This window comes from Callithrix jacchus, chromosome 2 (genome assembly GCF_049354715.1).
Source record: "Callithrix jacchus isolate 240 chromosome 2, calJac240_pri, whole genome shotgun sequence".
Taxonomy (NCBI): domain Eukaryota; kingdom Metazoa; phylum Chordata; class Mammalia; order Primates; family Cebidae; genus Callithrix; species Callithrix jacchus.
This window is the reverse complement of record NC_133503.1, coordinates 186449482-186473985: the sequence shown is the minus strand read 5'-3', so window position 1 is coordinate 186473985 and position 24504 is coordinate 186449482. Positions and strand designations below refer to the sequence as shown.

General features: G+C 36.1%; 1 pseudogene; it reads left to right on the top strand.

Moving 5' to 3' along the window:
- Positions 1 to 17314: 17314 nt before the first annotated feature.
- On the top strand, positions 17315 to 17410 carry LOC118151990 (small nucleolar RNA U13; annotated as a pseudogene).
- The last annotated feature ends 7094 nt before the right edge of the window (positions 17411 to 24504 follow it).

The window sequence follows — 24504 nt, the reverse complement described above, 5'->3', positions numbered from 1 at the left end:
CTGCTCATACATCACAATTTTATGCTGCCACAGTGCCTCAAAAGTTTATTTTTTCAATATATATTTAATGAAAGAATGTCAATGTGGCACTTGAATTCTTGACATTTGATACTAATTTAATACCCAATTAATTATAGTGAAGACACAAATTGTACTCCTCAAATTTTAGGAAAATAAATGTATTTAGACTCTTATTTTACAATTTTATGTGAAATTGAGTTATACTTGGGGATTTGTGATGTATTATTACATTATGAGCTGAGGTCTATGCAATACAGCTTTGGGTGAAGCTTTTTAAGTAATCCATAAGAAAAACATTTTAAAACTCAGAATTTGTAAGATGGATAGCATAAAGTTTCAGAACTCTTCTATTTTAGAGGGACATTGACTTTTCACAGCACAACTTTGACATTTCACTGGGAAAGGAACTGAAAAATGTTTATATATTGCTTTATTATAACATTTTGTAAAGTATATTATGGACTAGTGACATGACTTATATGGATCGTATTTTTGTAATATTTCAGTATATTGTACCTACCATTTACACCATCCTGTGGACCTTTTAAAGGGTGATAAATGAAAACATTGCTAAGAAATTATGTTTTTACTGATTGATTTAAGTGTAAATAAAGAGAAAGAGGGTAATTAATATATATCTGAGTACAGGAGAAAAAGTTTACATGTCTTAGGGTTCTTAGTTACAAACACAAGACACCACTATTTTAAGATGTCCATACCCTCAAAAAGGAATGTATTAAAAGGTGTTGGGATGGTTTACATAATCTCTAAGAGAGTCACAGAATCAGTTTTGCAGGGAGCAGAACATCCTGAGGTAGACACACAACCAGAAATGAAATGTAATCTGTAGCACAGGACTACTTCAGTGAAGAGAAGTATCTCTCTGCTAATGAACAATGACAAAAATATGGCTCAGGAAATGCTCAAAAACAGAAAAAAAATTGTGAAATTACATGGAATGCGTCTTAAATAATAAAGCAAGAAATAACAAGGTCTTGAATTATGAAAAAATGATGTGAATCTCTATATCTAAAATTAGCTGTCATTATGAGTCTGGTAATCAAATACATAATTTAAACTGTTTAAAATTCTAATGGAGGTCTTTGACCTGTAGCTAATTGACAGCCGCTGTTAGATTTCTGTAGTGTTTTAAAAAGAGTAGTTTGTTAGCTACATTTAAACTTTAGAAGGTTTGTACTAAGAATCCAGATTTCTGGCTTCAGTGCCCCTCTCAACACCCAACACAGACAAAGCTTCCACCAATTCCCTCTAGTTTACGTTTTTTTTTTTTTTGAGACGGAGTTTCGCTCTTGTTACCCAGGCTGGAGTGCAATGGCGCGATCTCGGCTCACCGCAATCTCCGCTTCCTGGGTTCAGGCAATTCTCCTGCCTCAGCCTCCTGAGTAGCTGGGATTACAGGCACACGCCACCGTGCCCAGCTAATTTTTTGTATTTTTAATAGAGTCGGGGTTTCACCTTGTTGACCAGGATGGTCTCGATCTCTTGACCTCGTGATCCACCCACCTCGGCCTCCCAAAGTGATGGGATTATAGGCTTGAGCCACCGCGCCCAGCCTAGTTTACTTTTTTAATTAAAAATTATTTGTGCAGCCCTTATATAGTCTGGGAATTCTGACTTAATAAAACTAAAATCCTGGAGAAATTAGATCCAAGTCATTGCTTTTTCTAAAAGCAATAAATGTAATAGCAACTTTTTCAACTTAGTAGTGTCTGAATGTTTATTACATATTGGAGAATATTCGGATTCTGAACATATAACTAACATGTTATACAGATCAATGACACTGAGCTATCTAGAAGCAGAGTCAATGAGTCATAATGGTTTGGCTGTGTCCCCATTCAGATTTCACCTTGAATTGTAACTCCCACAATTCCCATGTGTCATGCAAGGGACACAGTGGGGGGTCATTGAATCATGGGGATAGATCTTTCTTGTTCTGTTCTTTTGATAGTAAATAAATCTCGTGGAATCTGATGGTGTTATAAAGAGGAGTTCCCCCGCACACGCTCTCTCTCCCTCTTTGCCTGCTGCCATCCATGTTAGATGTGACTTGCTCCTTCTTACCTTCCACCATGATTGTGGCACATTATTATCTACTTTGCTGGTACCAATTTACTAATACTGTTTTCATACATTTTCTGAAATTAAGGCAGAAGTTCCCAAACCCAATTTTTGACTTCTGTGTACTCATAGGCTCAATACCATACGAAAGCTGCCATGGTGTAGGGTTTTCACTTGACTAATACTGTATTAGTCAGTAAATTCGTACCAGTAAAGTAGGGTGCTGCTGAAAAAATACCTGAAAATGTTGAAGTGACTTGGAAACTGGGTAACAGGCAGAATTCGGAGGGATCAGAAGAAGACAGGATAATGTGGGAAAGTTTGGAACTTCCTAGAGACTTGTTGATTGGCTTTGACACAAATGCTGACAGTGATATGAACAATAAGGTCCAGGCTGGGTCGTCTCAGATGGAGATGAAGACCTTGTTGGGAACTGGAGCAAACGTGACTCTTGCTATGTTTTAGCAAAGAGACTGATGGCATGTTGCCCCTGCCCTAGAGATTTGTGGAACTTTGAACTTTAGAGAGATGATTTATTGTATGTAGCAGAAGAATTTTCTAAGCAGCATTGCATTCAAGATGTGACTTGGGTGCTGTTGAAGGCATTTAGTGCTATAATGGAAGGAAATCATAAAAGTGTGGAAAATCTGCAGCTTGACAATGCAATAAAAACAAAAATCCCATTTTCTGAGGAGAATTTCAAGCCAGCTGCAGAAATTTGCCTAAGTAACAAGGAACTGAATGTTAACCCACAAGACTGTGAGGAAAATGTCTCCAGGGCATGTTTGAGGTCTTCATGGCAGCCCCTCCCATCATAAGCCTGGAGACCTAGGAAGAAAAGGTGATTTTCTGGGCCAGGTCCAGGGTCTCTGTGTTGTGTGCAGCTTAGCAACTTGGTGCTCTGTGTCCCAGACACTCCAGTCATGACTAAAAGGAGCCAATGTAGAGCTCAGGCTGTCTTCAGCAGGTGCAAACCTCAAGCCATGGCAGCTTCCATGTGGTATTGAGCCTGCGAGTGCAGGGAAGTCAAGACGTGGGTCTGGAAACTTCTGCCTTGATTTCAGAAAATGTATGAAAACACCTGGACACCTAGGTAGCAGTTTGCTGCAGGAGCAGGGCCCTCATGGAGAAGCTCTACTAGGGCAGTGCAGAAGGGAAATGTCCAGCCAGAGCCCCCACACAGAGTCCCTACTATGGCACTGCCTAGTGGAATTGTGAGAAAAGTGCCACCGTCCTCCTGACCCTAGAATGGTACATACACTGACAGCTTGCACCGTGTGCCTGGAAAACCTACAGACACGCAATGCCAGCCTGTGAAAGCAGCCAGGAGGGAGGCTGCATAGTGCAAAGCCAGAGGGGCAAAGCTGTCCAAGACCATGGGAACCAACGTCTTGCATCAAAATGACCCACATGTGAGACCTAAAAGGAGATCATTGAGGAGCTTTAAGATTTGACTGCCCCGCTGGATTTTGGACTTGGATGTACCCTGCTAGCCCCTTTGTTTTGGCCAGGCTTTTCCATTTGGAATGGCTGTATTTACCTAATACCTCTACCTCCATTATGTCTAGGATGTTAATAACTTGCTTTTGATTTTACAGGCTCATAGGCAGAAGGCATTTGCCTCATCTCAGATGGGACTTTAACTGTGGACTTTTGGGTTAATGCTGAAGTGAGCTAAGTCTTTGGAGGACTGTTGGGAAGGCATTATTGGTTTTGAAATGTGAGGACATGAGGTTTGGAAGGGTGGAATGATATGGTTTGGCTGTTTCCCCACCCAAATCTCATCTTTAATTGTAACCCTCACAATTCCTATGTGCCCTGGAAGGGACTCAGTGGGAGTTAATTGAATGATGGGGATGAGTCTTTCTTGTGCTGGTCTCATGATAGTAGATAAATCTCATGAGATCTAATGATTTTATAAAGAAGGGTTTCCCTGCATAAGTTCTCTCTTTCTCTTTGCCTGCCACCATCCATGTAAGACGTGATTTGTGCCTCTTTGCCTTCTACCATGACTGTGAGACTTCCTCAGCCATGTGGAACTGTAAGTCCATTAAATCTCCTTTTCTTCCAAGCCTCAGGCATGTCTTTATTAGCAGAGTCACTATGAACTAATACAATGAATCACTTTCTATTTTCTCCTGAAGCATGTCCTACAATCATCAACATTTGCCATTTTATCCATGAATTTTCAGTTGTATGTTTATTGCTTGAAAGTATAAATTTTATAATGATGTATTTGTTTTTGTCTAAATAAGGGCATATGTCTGGATATAGAACTTAGAGACTGTTTTTGTTGAATGTGAACATATAACAGTTTGTCTGACTGATATTCAGCAACATGCTTTGTTACCACCTGTCATACATATACATCTATATTTCCATTTAACTGTCTTTTAGTACCAAAGTTTAGAAGTAAGCACATGCTACTTACTTTTCTATAAGGCTTGGCTTTGCCGTAGACAATTTGAAACAAATTTATATTTATCCTAAATATCCCTGTTGTATATTTTAATCAAAATTTTAATCTGGATGGATCATTTAAAAATTGTCATTTTGGCTGCAGTTTACTACACTTTTTGTTTTTTAAATCCAAATAGAAATAGGAATGGCAATGAAGAAATTTCAACCAAACTGGATGGCAAATGTGAGTACTACGGAAAACAACACAAAAACAAGGATACTGAAAGTTACTTAATCCTGAGCTTGAGTGTTTTATACAAAACCAACATATCTATGAATTATGGATTGCTAAAAGCCTATGATAATTTTGCATGTTCTCTGGATACCCTTAGCATCCATGTATACAATGATGACTGGCTAATTGCAAATTATGTAGTTTTTCAATATAATTATATAATGAGTTACAAACAATACCATAAAATGGAAATGTGTGTGTGCACGAGTTTAATTACAAATAGTTCAGAGACACTTGGCCTCCTATATTTCTCTTCAATTTAGAATAAGGCAAGAGAAACAGAACCATTCTTAAATATGTCTCAAATAATAGTAAAGCTAATTATGCAGGTAAATGGTCTCATTTTATGTTTCATAGTTTTCAGCATCCTGTCTTGATAGACATTGTGATATGCTTAAAAATTATCTAATGTAATTTTAATTATATAAAAATATATGTGAACATACAAGAAAATGTCTGTAAAGATGTATACCATTAGATTAATAATTTAATGCAGGTTATAATTTATCATATTTCTTGTCCTTAATTTTCCTTTTGTTTTACTGATTTGAGACTCCTAGTTTATGTGGGTTAAAATTATATTCACTTTAAAGTAAGAAAAAGTGAGAAATTATGATTAGTTTAGTATTTTCTAAATAGTGTTCTAAATTTCTAATTTCTAATTGAGTATGGCCAATACCTATACTCCAGCCATTTCTGGAAATAAAATTGCCACATAGTTAAATCGTGGCAAATTTTAATAATAAATACTAAAAAAATTATTGTTTTTTTGTGATTTTCTAGACTAATCTAAATTTCAAAGCGGTACCCACTAGAATTAGAATGATTTCCAGTATGTCAGCCATGCATTGGGAAAGCCCTAACACTTGGCAGTTGCAGATTGTTTTAATAATTCAGCTGGGCAGATGGAGGTCACGCAGGTTAGGCAGTCATGACATGCTGTATATAATTGATATCTACAAACAAGTAGGCATTAACATAATTTCCAGCCTGCATAAAACCAGTCCCGTAGTTAATAAAACCCTAATGTTTATCTTTTTGCTTTCATTGTCACTTGAAGACATTATATGAGATGTGAAGACGTTATATGAAATACAAATGATATAGACCACTAGTGTGTGTTTTCCTTCAGAAATGTCTATTTTATAAAGAAGCTCAATTATTCACTCTATGAAAGTATCTTTATAAAATGACTTTGACACCTCAAGAATATTCTGTATCACAAAAGAAAACCACTTTTAAGATAAGCGAGTATCGAATACTATCTACTGTCTTCTGAAAATATGTCTTTAGGTAGTCTTTTATGAAAACACCAGGAAATGTATGACTCTCTGTGTTTTGAGAGTTTATATTTAATTTTCTAAAGTGAATTGGCATTCAATAAATATTCCCAGATTTAAAGTCAGGTTCTAAGATCTCATTCTCACTCTTCAATTTAAACTCTGCATTTTTTTTTTAATCTGAAAGAAGACTTGAGTTGTGAAAGTAAACTCCCTCTTAGAAATGCATCAAATAATTTATCTATTACAAGTAGGAGAAAGTAAAATTGTTATTCACATTACTTATTATTTACAGAAATCAGAAATTTACACAATTTTAAACACAGATACACACCTGTGAATTTTTAAAGATTATAAACCTGTTTTAACTGTCTTTGAGAATCTACATAGTGCACATGAGTTTGGTTTTATTTTATACAAACTATTTTTTATGTAAATAATATATTACAAACAGATATGAATTATATGAAATGTATATGAACAAATTATTATAAATATGTAATATTTTACATGTTTTCAACTTAATGAAAATTAATTTGTGATATTATTTTGACAAATAATAAAGATAATGGCAAACTTAGGGTAATAAGTTCATTAAAATGTTTGTTTTCCATTTTTCTTATGATAAACCTCTCTGGGTTTTTAAGTGACTGACAATCTTATTTAAACATTGTTACTCTTTGTATTTTCTTATGGAGAATTTTGCATGGGATACTCTAGATGCTGTTCCATTTGTTCTCACTCCCAACTGTCATTGGAGGTAGCATGGCAAAGATTGACACAAGTCTTTGTATTACCTTGGAGATAACAAAGACAATACTGAAAACTTGACAATTAAAAACTGGGAAGCAGAACCTTCTGGAACTTTTAATTGGCCATAATAAATGGAAGAAATGCAAGAAATTTCTGCAACAATGGCTATAACTCTATTTTAAAGAGGATTCTATCAGTAATTTGAGATACTGGCTTGTTATCAAACTGGATAAGATGGTTGCATTTTAATTGGAGAGTCTGAATTAGAATTTAGGGATATTTGAATGTCTGGAATGATTTGATTATGTATTATTTCAGTAATTTATCATTCATCTGTGATATTTCTAAAAAGCCATAACATGGAGAGTAGAGGATAAATTTGAACAAGACTATGTTTATATCACACCAGTGTAGAGCATTTAAAATAAATGCAAAACTGAACTTTACACTTCCCTTTTCAAAGTCACATGTTGTTCAACAATCAGCCACTCATGTACACAGACACACAGAAATACATACACTGAATTTAGCATTGGCTTCAGAGTAATGTCACACTGTACATATCTAAAAATTACAGATTAGTAACACTCTCTAAACCAACTTCTAGAAATGTGTGTTGTCTTTTTCAATATTTTCTTTGTTTCTTTATAAAAACAAATGATACTTGTTTTCAGCAAACATGCTTCTAATTTCAGAATTTCAAAGCCATGCCTGGCTTCATGAGTGTGTGAATGGTATAGTCACACCTGTTTCTTCAAATGCCTTTAATCCAGCCTTTTTAGAGGTGCTCTGTGCATTTGCTGGGTCATGCCTTTAGTGCTACTTAAAAGGATGGGATTTTATGACCAATTCTGTGTCAGGGAGGAGGGAGATGGGTAGACACAACAGATTCAAGTGACTGAAAATTATAAGAAACCATTCAAAAGAGGATGGTGAGTACAGCAGATTAAAATAAAAAAGATCCATTATATTTTGTTTTAAGTAAACCCACCCACATATATACCCATACATGCCTTCTTAAATATTTTATGTTTTTGTCATTGAAATATAACCATTGTATATATTTATGAGATACATAGTGATGTTTCCATATATGCAGTATAAGCTGACCAGATGAAGGTAATTAGCGGACATACCACCTCAAACATTATTTCTTTGCATTGGGAACATTCAATAACCATTCTATAGTGCTATAGAACATTGGAATGGTATAGTCACATCTGTTTCCTTAAATGCCTTGAATCCAGCCTTTATAGAGGTGCTCTGTACATTTGTTGGGTCATGTCACAAGTGCAACTGATAAAGATGGGATTTTATGACCAAGTCTGTGTAGCTATAATTTTGTATTCTCTTAACAAATCTCTATTTCCCATTTTTCTCCTAAATTTCCTCCTACCTTCCCAGCCTCTGGTAACCTCTGTACTACTCTACTTTTTTTTAGTAATATTTTAGTGTATGTAGATATTCTTTGTTGTTTATTTTTTATTTTTTGTACTTTAGATTCTGGGGTACATGTGCAGACCATGCAAGATTGTTGCATAGGTACATTCATGGCAAGGTAGTTTGTTACCACCATTCCTCCATCACCTATACCTGACATTTCTCCCCACATTACCCCTCCCCAACCCTCCCTCCCACTATCCCTCCCATAGCCTCCACTAACAGACCCCAGTGTGTGATGCTCCCCTCTGTGTCCATGTGTTCCCATTGTTCAACACCAGCCTGTGAGTGAAAACATGTGGTGTTTGATTTTCTGTTCTTGTGTCAGTTTGCTGAGAATGATGGTTTCCAGGTTCATCCATGTCCCTACAAAGGACACAAACTCATTGTTTTTTATGGCTGCATGGTATTCCATGGTGTATATGTGCCACATTTTCTTTGTCCAGTCTATCATTGATGGACATTTGGGTTGGTTCCAGGTCTTTGCTATTATAAACAGTGCCTCAATGAACATGTATGTGCATGTGTCTTTATAATAGAACAATTTATAGTCCTTTAGGTATATACCCAGTAATGGGATTGCTGGGTTAATGGAATTTCTATTTCTAGATCCTTGAGGATTTGCCACACTGTCTTCCACAATGGTTGAACCAATTTACACTCCCACCAGCAGTATAAAAGTGATCCCACTTCTCCACATCTTCCCCAGCATCTGTTGTCTCCAGATTTTTTTAGTGATCATCATTGTAACTGGCATGAGATGGTATCTCAATGTGGTTTTAATTTGCATTTCTCTAATGACTAGTGATGATGAGCATTTTTTCATATGTTTGTTGGCTTCATATATCTTTTTTTGAAAAGTGTCTGTTCATATCCTTTGCCCACTTTTGAATGGGTTTGTTTTTTTCTTGTAAATCTTGTAAACAATATCTAATATTCTTGATATTAGTCCTTTGTCAGATGGGTAGATTGCAAAACATTTTTCCCATTCTGTTGGTTGCTGGTTTGCTCTAATGATTGTTTCTTTTGCTGTACAGAAGCTCTGTAGTTTAATTAGATCCCATTTGTCTATTTTGGATTTTGTTGCCATTGCTTTTGGTGTTTTAGTCATGAAGTCCTTGCCTATGCCTATGTCCTGAATGGTTTTGTCTAGGTTTTCTTCTAGGGTTTTTATGGTGTTAGGTCTTATGTTTAAGTCCTTAATCTGTCTGGAGTTAATTTTAGTATAAAGTGTCAAGAAGGGGTCCAGTTTCTCCTTTCAGCACCTTGCTAGCTAATTTTTCAAACACCACTTATTAAACAGAGGATCCTTTCCCCATTGCTTATTTTAGTCAGATTTGTCAAAGATCAGATGGTTGTAGATGTGTGGTGTTGCTCCAGACGCCCCTGTCTGTTCCATTGGTCAATGTCTCTGTTTTGATACCAGTATGATGCTGTTTTGATTACTGTTGCCTTGTAATATAGCTTGAAGTCTGGCAGCATGATGCTGCCAGGTTTGTTCTTTTTGCTTAGGTTGTCCTGGCTATGCGGGCTCTTTTTTGGTTCCACATGAAGTTTAAAGTGTTTCTTCCAGTTCTGTAAAGAAAGTCATTGGTAGTTTGATGGGGATAGTGTTGAATCTATTAATCACTCTGAGTAGTATGGCCATTTTCACAATATTGATTCTTGCTAACCGTGAGCATGGAATGTTTTTCCATCTGTTTGTGTCTTCTCTTATTTCCTTGAGCAGTGGTTTGTAGTTCTCCTTGAAGAGGTCCTTTACCTCCTTTCTTAGTTGAATTCCTAGGTATTTTATTCTTCTTGTAGCAATTGTGAATGGGAGTTCGCTCTTGATTTGGTTCTCTGTTTGTCTGTTATTGGTGTATAGGAATGCTTGTAATTTCTGCACATTGATTTTGTATCCTATGACTTTGCTGAAGTTGCTTATCAGCTAAAGTAGAGTTTGGGATGAGATGATAGGGTCTTCTAGATATACAATCATGTCATCTGCAAATAGAGACAATTTGACTTCCTCCTTTCCTATTTGAATATCCTTTATTTCTTTTTCTGGCCTGACTGCTCTGGCTAGAACTTCCAATACTATATTGAATAAGAGTGGTAAAAGAGGACATCCTTGTCTAGTGCCTGATTTCAAAGGGAATTCTTCCAGCTTTTGCCCATTCAGTATGATATTGGCTGTAGGTTTGTCATATATAGCTTTTATTATTTTATGATATATACCATCAATACCTAGTTTATTGAGAGTTTTTTTTTTTTTTTTTTTTGTGATGGAGTTTCGCTCTTGTTACCCAGGCTGGAGTGCAATGGTGTGATCTCGGCTCACCACAACCTCCACCTCCTGGGTTCAAGCAATTCTCCTCCTGCCTCAGCCTCCAGAGTAGCTGGGATTACAGGCACGCACCATCATGCCCAGCTAATTTTTTTTGTATTTTTAGTAGAGACGGGGTTTCACCATGTTGACCAGGATGGTCTTGATCTCTTGACCTCATGATCCACCGCCTCAGCCTCCCAAAGTGCTGGGATTACAGGCGTGAGCCACCGTACCCAGCCTATTGAGAGTTTTTAGCATGAAGGGCTGTTGAATTTTGTTGAAGGCCTTCTCTGCATCTATTGATATAATCAAATGGCTTTGGTCTTTGGTTCTGTTTATATGGTGAATTACGTTTATTGACTTCTGTATGTTGAACCAGCCTTGCATCCCTGGGATGAAGCCTACTTGATCATGATGGATAAGCTTTTTGATGTGCTGTTGCAATCGGTTTGCCAGTATTTTGTTGAAGAGATTTGCATCTATGTTCATCATGGACATTGGCCTGAAGTTTTCTTTCTTTTTTTTTTTTTGTATGTAGGAGTGTGTGAGTGTGTGCATTTTTTCCTTTTGCTTGGTATACACATTTGTTTTATGCTTGGAAGGACACCTAGAAATTATGCCAGCAAAACATGGGTGTTCATTCTCTTGATGTTTATCTTATTCTCCCTATGCTCATAGAACTCAAGAGCCTCATTTGTAAAGTCCCCAGATAATAAAAATCATTGAGGATCTTGGTAAGTAGGGACTTCTAGTCACTGAGGACATTATTAACAGGGAACTTCCACTTGCCCCAAGATGGATTCTTCAGGAGTGGGTATTGTAATTGACATATTTAAATAACTGCAAGCATTCCAGGTGATATTTATCTTCATGGAGTTATGGAAGGTGTTATCGCTCACATAATATATATTGGTCCACCACCTTTTTCCAAATTTGCAAAGAAAAACTATGTAGAAACACATTTATTCCACCCATATTTCTCCATATATAATTGAGAAGTGAAGAGTATATCATAAAAAAAATGATCACTGCTCAAGATTATATGCACAGGAAAAGTTTTGGGGAAATTAAACTGATATATGTATTTTTTAGTCTCTATTTCTATGCAAAAAACAGATATCTGAATTCAGTATATTTATGAGCTTACTGAATATATAATTTAAAATATAATTGATTTTAAAATGAAGGACATAATATATAGACTAACATATAGTTAGCTATTTGAAATAAGTTAACTTTAATTTTAGATAGTAATTTTTTTAACTTTCTTTTATAGTTAGCAATAATATATAAAAGATCTGGAAAAAAGATGGAGCTTAATAGAATATTTGAAATCTAATTTCAGTCAGATACTCATGACAGCCGAGGAAAGTCACATTAACTCTATGCATCTCAGTTTTACTTTTTTTTTTTCCTGAAAATTGTAGCAATAATGTTAGCTCTTTCTATCTCATCAGGTTTTAGTCAGGATAAGAGAGAAAATGTTTTAAATATACTCCATAACTCATAAAATCTCATATAGTTTATATAATTTTTATGCTCTGATAAAAAAATCACATAATCTGAAACATTTTACACTAATATTGAATTCAATTAAACATCATTGCAATTATAAGTTTTCTGTATGGTCATTAGATAACATTCTCAATATCATGTTTAAATTCAGTTCTTAAATTGACACTGATATGCTGCTATCAATTCCAAAATGGCTGGGAGAATAAAGTTAAAGTGATAACCAGTGAAAACATCTCTTTTGGAAGCTGAGATTATTTGTGCAGATGCTTTTTCTTCGGATATTCTATTATAGAGTTTTAATACTTAGGGATGCTAAAAATTGGACAACTCATCTGTTCTTTATACAGTCTTTCTCAGCTATTAGGATCATCAAGCTGCTCAATTACAGTCAATAATTGGGCTTATCTACCCCTCAAAAATCATCACATATCCTTGCAAGTTCTGCCTTGGTGATTATGTTTCCTGGTGATCTACTGGTAGCAGTAGTTACCATGTTAGATTCATCTTCACATGTTTACTGTCAGAACATAGGTATTTGGGAAACATTTCAATATTACTTTGAGGATGTCTTATCTAGTCTTTTCACTTATATGTCTTTGAAAATATTTTTAAGAAAGCAATAAATGGCTCCATAATTAATAGCCTGAGACAAAGATGATTCTGATTGCTGTGGCAAGCTGGTATATAACACCATCCACCAACCTCTCACAGGGAACAATTTGAGGTAATGAATTATGACAGAAACATTGTTGTTCGCAAAATAATTAGGTGATAAAAGAGATGAATTATTAGGCTTTTATACTATACCTGGTTGTACTGTAATATGAAAGGTTGCGGGTTTTTTTTCTCTCCTCATTTGAAATCCGCTTGTGTATACAATCATAAATTATGCCTTCCCAGTTTGATTGCCTAAAATTCTTGTATGACAACAATAGCAACACTTAGAATTAGCTCAAGGATGAGAACATATCTGGCTAATTTCACATGGAATAGTTCTGTTGCTTTAATTAACTTACCCCAATAAAACAATTCGTTCCTTTTTAGTATTGTACATTTTGCAATATAAAAATTAAGTCAGATTAAAAGTATGACCTATAAGAAAAACTGTTTGGAGTCATAAGTCTTGATTGTTGAATTAAATGTCTTTAACTTGCAAAAAGGAGGTAACAATATAAATTGTAAAAAACTAAGAAACTAGTGAAGAACGTAATTACAGTTCGAAGTCGTTTACCTTTCCCAGCTTTCCTTTGAATGCTTGTTACCAACTCTGATTCTTCAGTCTGAACATTCAAGCATATAAAATTGTCTTTCATTCTCCATGCCAACTTCATGGATGTTTGAATGAGGTTAGTACTCCTAATCCTATATAAGATTTTACATAATCTTTTCCTTATAATCCCCCTTTCATTCCTTGGCAATTCTATAAAACAAAAAGACAACAGAATTTAGGTTAGCACTCTTGATTGTCTTACATAAGAAGCTCTCACACTATATTTATACAAAATAGAAGTTGCTTCTTTATAACACTGCAAACTTGAAAACACTTGCCCCTTGTAAACATGACCTATATGAATCATTAATGACATGAGAGAAATCTCCTGCTAAGAAAACAAATGATCTGCTTTCTGCTGAGTGGGAAGCCCTGACTTTTGGTCACAGGCAAGGTGATATGATCAGGCATCAAGTAAGGTCATGAAAATAGGAGACTGTTTAGAATTTCCTGGAGGAAGATTTATTTTTCTTAAATTTTTCAATAGTTTCAAAGGTCAATACCAGGAGGACTGCTGGCATCTTCAAACATTAATACAGATTTCTGCATACAACACATTGTTTGAGGAAATGTGGAATGAAGGTCAAAAACCTTTTTATTTTTTGACCTTCATTCCACATTTTTATTTAGTATTTGTTTCAACCTAACTAATAAAACAACAGCTTGAAATTGATCCCAAAATGATTTGGAATAGCAAATATGATTTAAGATGTCAGGATACATAGAAAACTGGAAAATCTTAGCAAACAGCGAAGTCTTAACACAACTGGCCTCTGTCCAAGAATTTACTGGTATCTCCAAACACTTTAGATACCTCCACACATTTTATTGGTTACCTTCAAGCATTTTTTTAGTACCCCCAAGGGCTTACTTGTACCTCCAAACACTTTACAGGCACTAAAAACCATCTAATAATACTTGAATCCTGTCTAGAATCTATGCTTCTAAAAACATGGTTGAAATATTAGGAAATAAAGTATTACAGTGTAAACTGTCCTACTTTATTAGAGCATTTTAACACAAATTCCTTTTGTGTTACTTTCATTGTTCTATGAAGAAAATGCATTCAAGCTCTTTTTCCTTTTATGAAATTTTCTGCCATTTCTTATAACTCTTTTAACAGTACTTTCTGGTGTTTATCAAATTACTTTCTTATGTATTCAAGTTATTTATTATTTTACTTCGGTTTTTATTTATTCTTTAAAGCACATATAGGAAGATTAATTCTTACATGTATATTTATTTATAAATATTTTACATAGTTTCTAATTTCTGATTTTTAAGTTAATAAGCAGTAATTCTTTCTTTTTTTCTGCTCCCATTCATTTTATGTAGTTTTGATATTTTTATTTTAGGGATGCATTTGGTCCTCGACTCAATTGGCTGTAATTGGTTTAGACTTCTTAACTTTACATTTAAAATTAGGTAAATTCTTCTTAAATATATAACATTTCTAAACTCTAAATATATATTATTTTAAGAGAAAAAAAGAGTCATTTTTGTCTTATATGAGACCAGACACCAGATGTCTCCAGCATAGTTGGAAAACCAAGACCCTAGTCCAGGGGAGATGGAAAAATGCAGCATTAAATACTATTTTTTAGAACAAAGAATTGAGGAGAAGATAGTTTAGAAGAAGAAAAAGCTAAGAGAGTAGTCTCACTTTATCAGCAGTGTTACTTTCTGCCATTTCAATTGTCCATGGTTAGCTATGGTTAGAAGATACTGAATGCAAAATTTCAGAAACAAACAATTCATAAATTTTATATTGCATGTAGTTTAGAGTAGTGTGATAAAATGTTAGGTCATTCTGATCCATCCTGCTCTGGACGCGAGTCATCCCTTCATCCAGCATATTCATGCTGTGTATGCGACCCGCCTGAGAGTCTCTCAGTAGGCTTCTTGGTGATAAGTTCAACAGACCACCACAATAATACAATAATAAGGGTGAGGAAATTATAATACGATATTTTGAGAGGATGAAAGAGCACATACATGACCTTTTATTACACTATATTGTTAAAATTCTCCTATTTTTAAAATCATTATTGTTTATATTATTGTATCTAATTTGTAAATTAAACTGCATCATGGGTATTTCTGTATAGAAAAAAATAGTACATTTAAGTTTGGATACTATCCACAGTTTTGGGTATCTTCTGGAAGCGTTGGAACGAATTTCCTACTGAGAAGAGAGGACTCCTGTAATAGCTGTTCAGAGAAATATTAGATAGCATCTCAGTCAATGCTAACATTTCCCATATGGTAAAAATGAGATTCAAGGAAAAATTATTATTAAATATTGAACCATGCAGTCAGTGTAGAGTCAAGTCTGCATGGCAGTGATTTCTGATTATAAGGTTAACTCTTCCTTGAAATACAACTTGTTGCATGCCCATTAGGCTGCTCTAAATATAAACATAAGAATCAAGAAAGAAGTAGACCTAGAGCTAATAGAGCATTAGAATCTTAAATAAGTAAATAAGCAAACTATAAAAATACATCAATCCATAAGTCATATAAATATCCAGTAAAAGAAGTTGAACACGTCGAGAAGTTGATCAAAGGAAAACCAGCAGGAATGTAATAACTAGAAAATATTATCTAATTTTGAACCTGAGAGTTTGCATTTTCTCAGGTGGCAGGTGTCCATTTGAGCTGCATGATATCACATGGTTTACTAGGCATTTCTGATATAAGACATAACCGATACAAAGGATCAATGGTAGGCTGGGCATGGTGGCTCACATCTGTAATCCCAGCACTTTGGGAGGCAGAGGTGGATGGATCACCTGAGGTTGGGAGTTTGAGAACAGCCTAACCAACATGGAGAAACTCTGTCTCTACTAAAAATATAAAATTAACTGGGCATGATGCTGCATGCCTGTAATCCCAGCTACTCAAAAAACTGAGGCAGAGAATCACTTGAACCCGGGAGGCAGGAGATCATGCAATCTTGTTGCCCACTGCACTCTAGCCTGGGCAACAAGGGTGAAACTTCATCTAAAAAAGAAGAAAGAAAAAATGATTAAAGGTATGTGGTACAGTCATATGTGAATGATATTCAGAGTGTTATATAAATGATCTCAGAGTAGGAGATTTAATGCTAGTTTAAAGAAGCCAGCAGATTACATGACTATTTCTTTCTTCAATTTACAGATAAAATAGACTATTTAACAAAGCAAATAACAGAACCCATTCTCAAAGAAAGAAAAGAGTCTCCAGGGTTCAGACATAAAGAATGAACTGAACAAATTATACAACCTGAATTAGTACAAATGGTCCAAGAACTAAAAATAGGCTAATAAATAAAATCTATGTATTAAGAGTTGATACTGTAAATATAAATCAGGAAAAATGTTATGAAAAGTTGACAAATTAGAAATAGAAATAACATTGAAAGAATAATATAATAGATAAAATATAAATAAATTAAAAATAACACATTGAAAAATGTAGGTACGTTAGAACTTTGTAAATTTTTTTTAACGAATGCAAATAAGTTGTCCAAATTGATAGAAAAAAACAGAGCTTGATAAACCAAGGAAGATTGTAGAGTAATAAGAATAAACCAGCACTAAAAGAATATAAAACAGTAATATCAGAACTATACCTTAATGAATGATAAGGTATGAACATTTGGGAACCTCTCCCACCCCCTGTCAAAAAGGAAAGAATTAACAGAGTATACAAATCAGAAGACACAAACCTTTATAACAAAGTTCACACCAGACATTCTGGAAGATCCTCTATAACCTCAATGCGCTTCCTGACACATATAAACATGAATGAGATGAAGGAAGTTCATAATCACATAATATCTCTCTATGTTCCACTCCTTCTCAAGTGAAGAAAACTCCTGCTTTTGGAATTCTATTTAATGAAAGTAATCAGAATGCTGCCCTTTATTAAAACTAGCATTTTATTTAAGTACTCACAATGTAAAAATTATTCTCAAGCGTGATGACTGGGTGTTTATGTGCACATGTGAGATGTACCTTCCTCAAATCTTGTTTTGATGGCAGCACGTTACCCATCTGACATGAAAGAAAAGAAGAGAAAAAAATAATAATTACCCACTAAGGTTCAGCAATATACGTGTGTGTGTGCATGTGTACACATATGCACTTAAAGTAGTAATCCATGAAATGTGTACTTAGTATTGTGGGTGTGCATATATATGTATATGTATATACGGCTTTAAGCACTATTGTTAACTGGAAATGTGTTGGATTTATGTAGCTGTCTAGGCTCATTGCACAGATTCAATAAGAAGACAATCAGATGCACTCAAATGGGTCTAGACAGTTTATTCCTTACCACATGGCAAGCAATGTGGGCTCAGAGTTCTCCTTACCTTCCAAATACTATTGGGGTGACTCAGGTGAATATTTGGTATTACAGATTATTTTATATATTGAAATCTTAAGTTTTGATGTGATGACATTTGAAGGTATCTTTGGAAGGTAATTAGATCATGAGGATGGAGCCTTCATGAATGGAATTAGTGCACTTATAAAAAGAACTCCAAAGGACTCTTTCTTCCTGTTTCTGCCACGTGAGGTTACAAAAAGAAGTGGCAATCTGCAACCAGGAAAGGGGTCCTCATCAGAACCAACCTTGCTGGCACCCTGATCTTGAACTTCCAGCCTCTAGCACTGTGAGAAATAAGTTTCTGTTGTTTATAAGCCACACAGTCTATGATACTTTGTTATAGCAGCTTACACTAGTACTCTGCACACAAAGGGGTTTATGTTACAACTGAAAAACACTGCACTTTAAAAACCCTCAATTGTATAAGGGATCTGCTGGAAAATGTGCCCATCCTTATCTCCAGAGAAACTGCCTTGGAATGTAAGGCTATCCCTTTGCAAAGGAGAGGGAAGACTTTACTCTCCTAGAATGTCTCTGAGGAGAAAACCATTCTCTATGTTTATTACACTGACCAGACATGGAATCTGTCTCCTAAGGAGTGATACACTATCTCTAACTTCCAAGGTTCTTTGTCATACAAGCATTCTCGAAGAGTATCTGAGGTGATAAAAACACCAGAGAATTGCTTCCAAACAAATAAAAATGATCAGTTTTCTGTGTTGAAAATTGTCAATTCTGAGTGTTACCGTGATATTGCATTATTCTTTGCAATGTTTAAGGTTTTTTCATGAATAAAAAAAAGGCATGTATTCAGTTCATGTAGTGATTATGAACTTAGTAAGTTATTGATAATCATTCATTTTAGTGTAGGAGGTTCTTCTTGATTCCCGCATGGAATAAATATGCTGTATAATCTCCCCTTTGACCCAGGCTGATGGCTGAGGATCAACTACTTGAGGTAAACTGAGACTCAAGGATTATAAGAAAACCCAGATTATCAGTTAACCTGAGCTTTATTTAGGTCTGTATGTATTTTTGTAAATATGCTGCTGAATCATTTCAATTTTTAAAGTACTATATCAGGCATGGTTAATTCAGGAGAAGAGAAATCACACTAGGTCTTCACACAGAGGAGATTTTATAGAGCACAATGGTTTTATAAGAACTGTTGAACTAAAACAGCAAAGATGGAGAACTAAGCTAACCTAAAGATTATAACTGATGAAAACGAAGATGGGGGAAGAGGTGGGAGGAGCAAGGGCTGAGAGTTCTCTGTGAGGCCCTGTAGGGTTGGCACATAAATCTCCAAAGAGGAGGTGCCTCTTGATTGTTGGTCCCTGTAAGAAGGGTTACGAGGCTGAAATCAGGACTGGCAAAGATGCTGGAGACTGGAGACCACTCTCTCTTTTGAGTGATGCTGATGTGAACAGAAGAAAGAAAAGAAAAGAAAGACAGAAAGAGAGAGAGAGAGAGGAGGGAGAGAGGGCGGAAGGAGGAAACATAAACAGGGGAGAGTGCCTTCTTCCTTCATTCACCCTCCTCTTCAGTGCCTCCTGTTGACATTATCATAGAAATCAGGAATACAGTTTGCAAAGTTTTATTCCCAGCATCTCAGAGTAGAGTATAAGGAATAGATTTGATGCTGAAAGACAATGAGTACATGACTATCAAAATTACTAGCTATAAGGTAATTTTCAGGGGACTTTAATCCCCTATTTTAATGGGAATATTTACTGAGACTTCTAGTTTTCTTTGTGAAAACCAATTAACTTCAAGGTCATATTACTAAATATTTCTTCTACTGGGAAATGAAACTTAATGGTAATAGAAATTGATGTTTTGTCAGAAAAACATATTTTTTTCTGAATTTATTATTAGTGTGGAATGCACACTTATGCATGGAGGAATGATTTCATTTCAGTTCTTTAAATTAGACACACAATCTAATATGAGTGTTGCAGTCTGCTGTGGAATGTGTCCTTTGAGATGCCTGTTTCCCTTTTTCCCATATTCTCATTATAATATGTAGCTTTTCTAATTTTACCTTCTACTTTCCAAGGAGTGGAGAATATAGAATAAATAAATAAGATAGTCTTAAATTAAAAATTTCCTCTAATGTAGACTGCTCTTAGAATTTGTTTCAGCTTATGTGTGATTCATCTTGTTGCTATTTTCAAATCTAGTATAAAGAACATACTTATAAATACCATCCATTTTTGAAAAAAATAATCTAAGAGGAATAGGAACCTCTTTATTGTCTTGTGTATTAATCCATTCATGCTGCTGATAAAGACACAACTGAGAATGGTCTTACAGTTCCACATGGCTAGGGAGGCCTCACAATCACAGCAGAAGGCACTTCTTACATGGTGGTGGCAAGAGAGATAATGAGAAAGAGCAAAAGCAGAAACTTCTTATGAAACCCTCAGATCTCATGAGTTCTATTCACTACTATAAGAACAGTATGGGGGAGACAACCTGAAAATTCAATTATCTTCCACTGAGTCCCTCATCCAACACATGAGAATTATGGGAGTACAATTCAAGATGAGATTTGGGAGAAGACACAGAGCTGAACTATATCATTCTGTTCTGGACCCCTCCCACACCTCATGTTCTCACATTTCAAAACCAATATGCCTTCCCAAATGTCCCCAGAAGTCTGAAGTTATTTCAGCATTAACTCAAAAGTCCACAGTCCAATATCTCATCTGAGACAAGCCAAGTCACTTCCACCTATAAGCCTGTAAAATCAAAAGAAAGTTGGCATTAGAGGCATTGGGTAAATACAGCCACTCCAAATGGAGAAAATGACCAAAGCAAATAACTACAGGCCCCATGCAAGTCTGAAATCCAGCATGGTAGTTAAGTCTTAAAGCTCCAAAATGATTTCCTTTGACTCTATCTCTCACATCCAGGTCATGCTGATGCAAGAGGTGGGTTTCCACGGTCTTGGGGAGCTCCCTTTTAAGGCTTTGCAGGGTATAGCCCCTGCCCCTGGCTTTTTTAGTCAATGTTGAGTGTCTGTGACTTTTCCAGGTGCATGGTGCAAGCTGTTGGTGGATATACCATTCTAGGGTCTGGAGGACAGTGGCCCTCTTTTCACAGCTCCATTAGATGGTGCCCCAGTAAGGACTCTGTGTGGGTGATCTGACCTCACATTTCTTTTCTTCACTGCCCTGGTAGAGATTCTCCATGAGGGCCCTGTCCCTGCAGCAAAAACTTCTGCCTGGACTTTTCCATGCATCTTCTGAAATCTAGGTGGAGGCTCCCAAACCTCAATTCTTGTCTTCTGTGTAGCTGCAGACTCAAGACCATATCTAAGTTGCTAAGGCTTAGGACTTCCACCCACTGATGCAACAGCTTGAGCTGTGCCTTAACCCCTTTTAGTCACAGTCATAGTGGGTGGGATGCAGGACAAGTCCCTAGATTGCACTCAGCAGAGGGACCTTGGGCCAGGCCCACAACACGGTTTTTTACCTCGTAATCCTCCAGGCCTATGATGGGAGGGGCTGCTGCAAAGGTCTCTGGCATGCCCTGAAGATATTTTCCCCATTGTCTTGGAGATTAACATTTGGCTACTAATTACCTATGCAAATTTCTGCAGCCTGCCTACATTTCTTTTCAGAAAATGTAATTTTCTTTGGTATTGCACTGTTAGGCTGCAAATTTCCCAAACTTTTATGCTTTGTTTCTCTTATGAAACTGAATACCTTTAACAGCACCCAGGTCACTCTTGATTGCTTTGCTGTTAGAAATTTCTTCTGCCAGATACCCTAAATCATCTCCCTCAACTTCAAAGTTCCACAGATCTCTAGGGAAGGAGCAAAATGCTGCCAGTCAAATATACCAAGGGTCACCTTTACTCCTGTACCCAAAAAGTTCCTCAACTCCATCTGAGGCCACCTCAGTCTGGATTTTGTTGTCCATATTATTATCAGCATTTTGGTCAAAGCCATTCAGCAAGTTTCTAGGAAGTTCCAAACTTTCTCACATTTTTCTGTCTTCTTCTGAGCCCTCCAAACCATTCCAACCTCTGCCTGTTACCTGGTTCCAAAGTTGCTTCTACATTTTCAGGTAACTTTTCAGCAGTGTCCCACTCCACTGCTACCAATTGACTGTATTATTATGTTTTCATGCTGCTGATAAAGACATACTCCAGACTGGGCAATTTACAAAAGAAAGAGGTTTAATAGACTTACAGTACCATGTGGCTAGGGAGGCCTCACAGTCATGGCAGAAGGTAAAAGTCACTTTTTACCTGGCGGTTGCAAGAGAGACAATGAGGAAGAAGTGAAAGAAGAAACCCTTTATGAAACCATCAGATCTCATTAGACTTATGCACCACCATGAGAACAGTATGGGGGAAACTGCCCCCGTGATTCAATTATCTCCCACCAGGTCCCTTCCGCAATGTGTGAGAATTATGGGAGTAAATTTCAAGAGGAGATTTAGGTGGGAACACAGAGCCAAACCATATCATCTTGCCCTGACCCAATGCCATTATTAAATGTTCACTTGTGTGAAGCAAGATATGCCCAAACTTAGAGAAACCTTTGCACATCTCATCCCATCTCCTTGAGTGGTGGCTATGATATTGTACCATGTGTTTACATTTGACTAAGATTTTCATTTATAGAAATATATTCTTTAAACATAATTGAGTGTTCAACAAACTATAATGTAAAATGCTTTATTTTGCACTTATTTAAATTTTAAACCACTAAAACGACTATCATTAAATGAACTTCAAGCTTCAAAAGTTGATAAAACAGCTATTAAAAAAGAACAAAATTATATTTATATATACTACTCTGGAAAGGTCATGAAAACCTAAGTCAAGAGAATAAAAACAATATGTATAATATCATTATTGCCCAACTATATATGTGTATAGGAACACATGCACACATTCAAAATATGTGAAAAATTATTTTTGTTTTAAAATGAAAATTTAGAATGGGGCTTATTCATTGAATAAGTACTTATGAGATTAATCAACTAATCTGCAAAATAAATAAATAAAGTAGATTTAGCATTAACACATAGCAAACAAGGAGAATGTTGCAATCACACATTTTAAATTTTAAAAACTTCAGATTAAGGTTGGGTGGTGGCTCATGCCTGTAATCCCAGTACTTTGGGAGAATGAGGCAGGCAGATCAAGAGATCAGAAGTTTGAGACAAGCCTGGCCAACATGGTGAAACCCCGTCTCTACTAAAAATAAAAAAATCAGCTGGGCATGGTGGCAGGTGCCTGTCATCCGAGCTAGTTGGGAGACTGAGGCAGGAGAATCACTCAAACCTGGGAGGCGGAGGTTGCAGTGAGCTGAGATTACACCGCTGCCCTCCAGCCTGGGTAACAAAAACAAGACTACATCTCAAAAGAAAAAAGCAGTCAAGATCAATATCTGAAACAGAATTAATGAGAGACTAATCTTGTGCTTCTGTAACTCAAAAGGAGATAATGTAATGTTATCTTATCTTTTAGAATCCACATAAGTGATACCAAATTATCTAGAGACTACCTCAAAGGATATCTTCATCTTTTCCATCTCTAGATAGCAGGAATGGACAAGGCCAGGGGGAGATATGTTTTCACTGAGAGGATAACGTGAGGCTAAACCTTCCTTGTCAAAGCATAAACTCCAGGAATCATCAATGAATAGTGAAAATACATCAAATGGGTAGGAAGTGTCACTAATCTGACTCATTTGTGTCTTTGTTTAGTATAGTGAATTGTTTTGATTGTTATTACTCAAAATATGATTATTAGACTAGTAACACCGGCATCACCTCACAGCCTGCAATAAAAGTGGATTCAAGGGCATCCATTGGCATTTTATTAAGATCTCTGTGTAATTTCTATAATGTTGTTTAAAAATACTATCATAGTGGACTTTAACAACACGTGACATAATATTATGTAATACTGAAGCAGGAAATTAGCAGGAAAACTTATTTCTCAGCACTGGTTACAAGACCCCGCTGATCAAATAGAATTGGATGAAAACAGAAGCAGCAAAGAAACAGGCCCAAACCAGCTAAAACCAGAATGGGGATGAGAGTGACTTCTAGTTTCCGTCATTGCTCATTATACGGTACTTACAATATATTAGCACATTACAAGAAACTCCCACTAGTGGCATGACAGTTTACAAATGTCATGGCAACTGCTATAAGTTATCTGATATGGGTTATAAGGGAAGAAACCCTCAGTTCTGGGAACTCCTAACCATTTTTCCAGAAAACCATCCCCTTATTTAGCATCTAGTCAGAATTGACATAAATATATCTAGCCAGCAATCCACAAGGAATGTTGCTACCACTTTGTCTATGAAGCAGCCATTTTTCTGTGTTCTGTTGCTCCAATAAACTCACTTTTTTTTTTTTTTTTTTTTTTTTGAGACAGAGTTTCCCGCTTGTTACCCAGGCTGGAGTGCAATGGCGCGATCTTGGCTCACCGCAACCTCTGCCTCCTGGGTTAAGGCAATTCTACTGCCTCAACCTCCTGAGTAGCTGGGATTATAGGCACGTGCCACCATGCCCAGCTATTTTTTTGTATCTTTAGTACAGACGGGGTTTCACCATGTTGACCAGGATTGTCTCGATCTCTTGACCTCGTGATCCACCGCCTCGGCCTCCCAAAGTGACTTTTGCTTTATTTTGTTGGATAGCTCTAGAGATTCTTCCTTGTGTGAAGCCAAGAACCTCCCTAGCTGAGCACCAATTTGGGGATTTCCCCGGATCAATATTGTAGGAC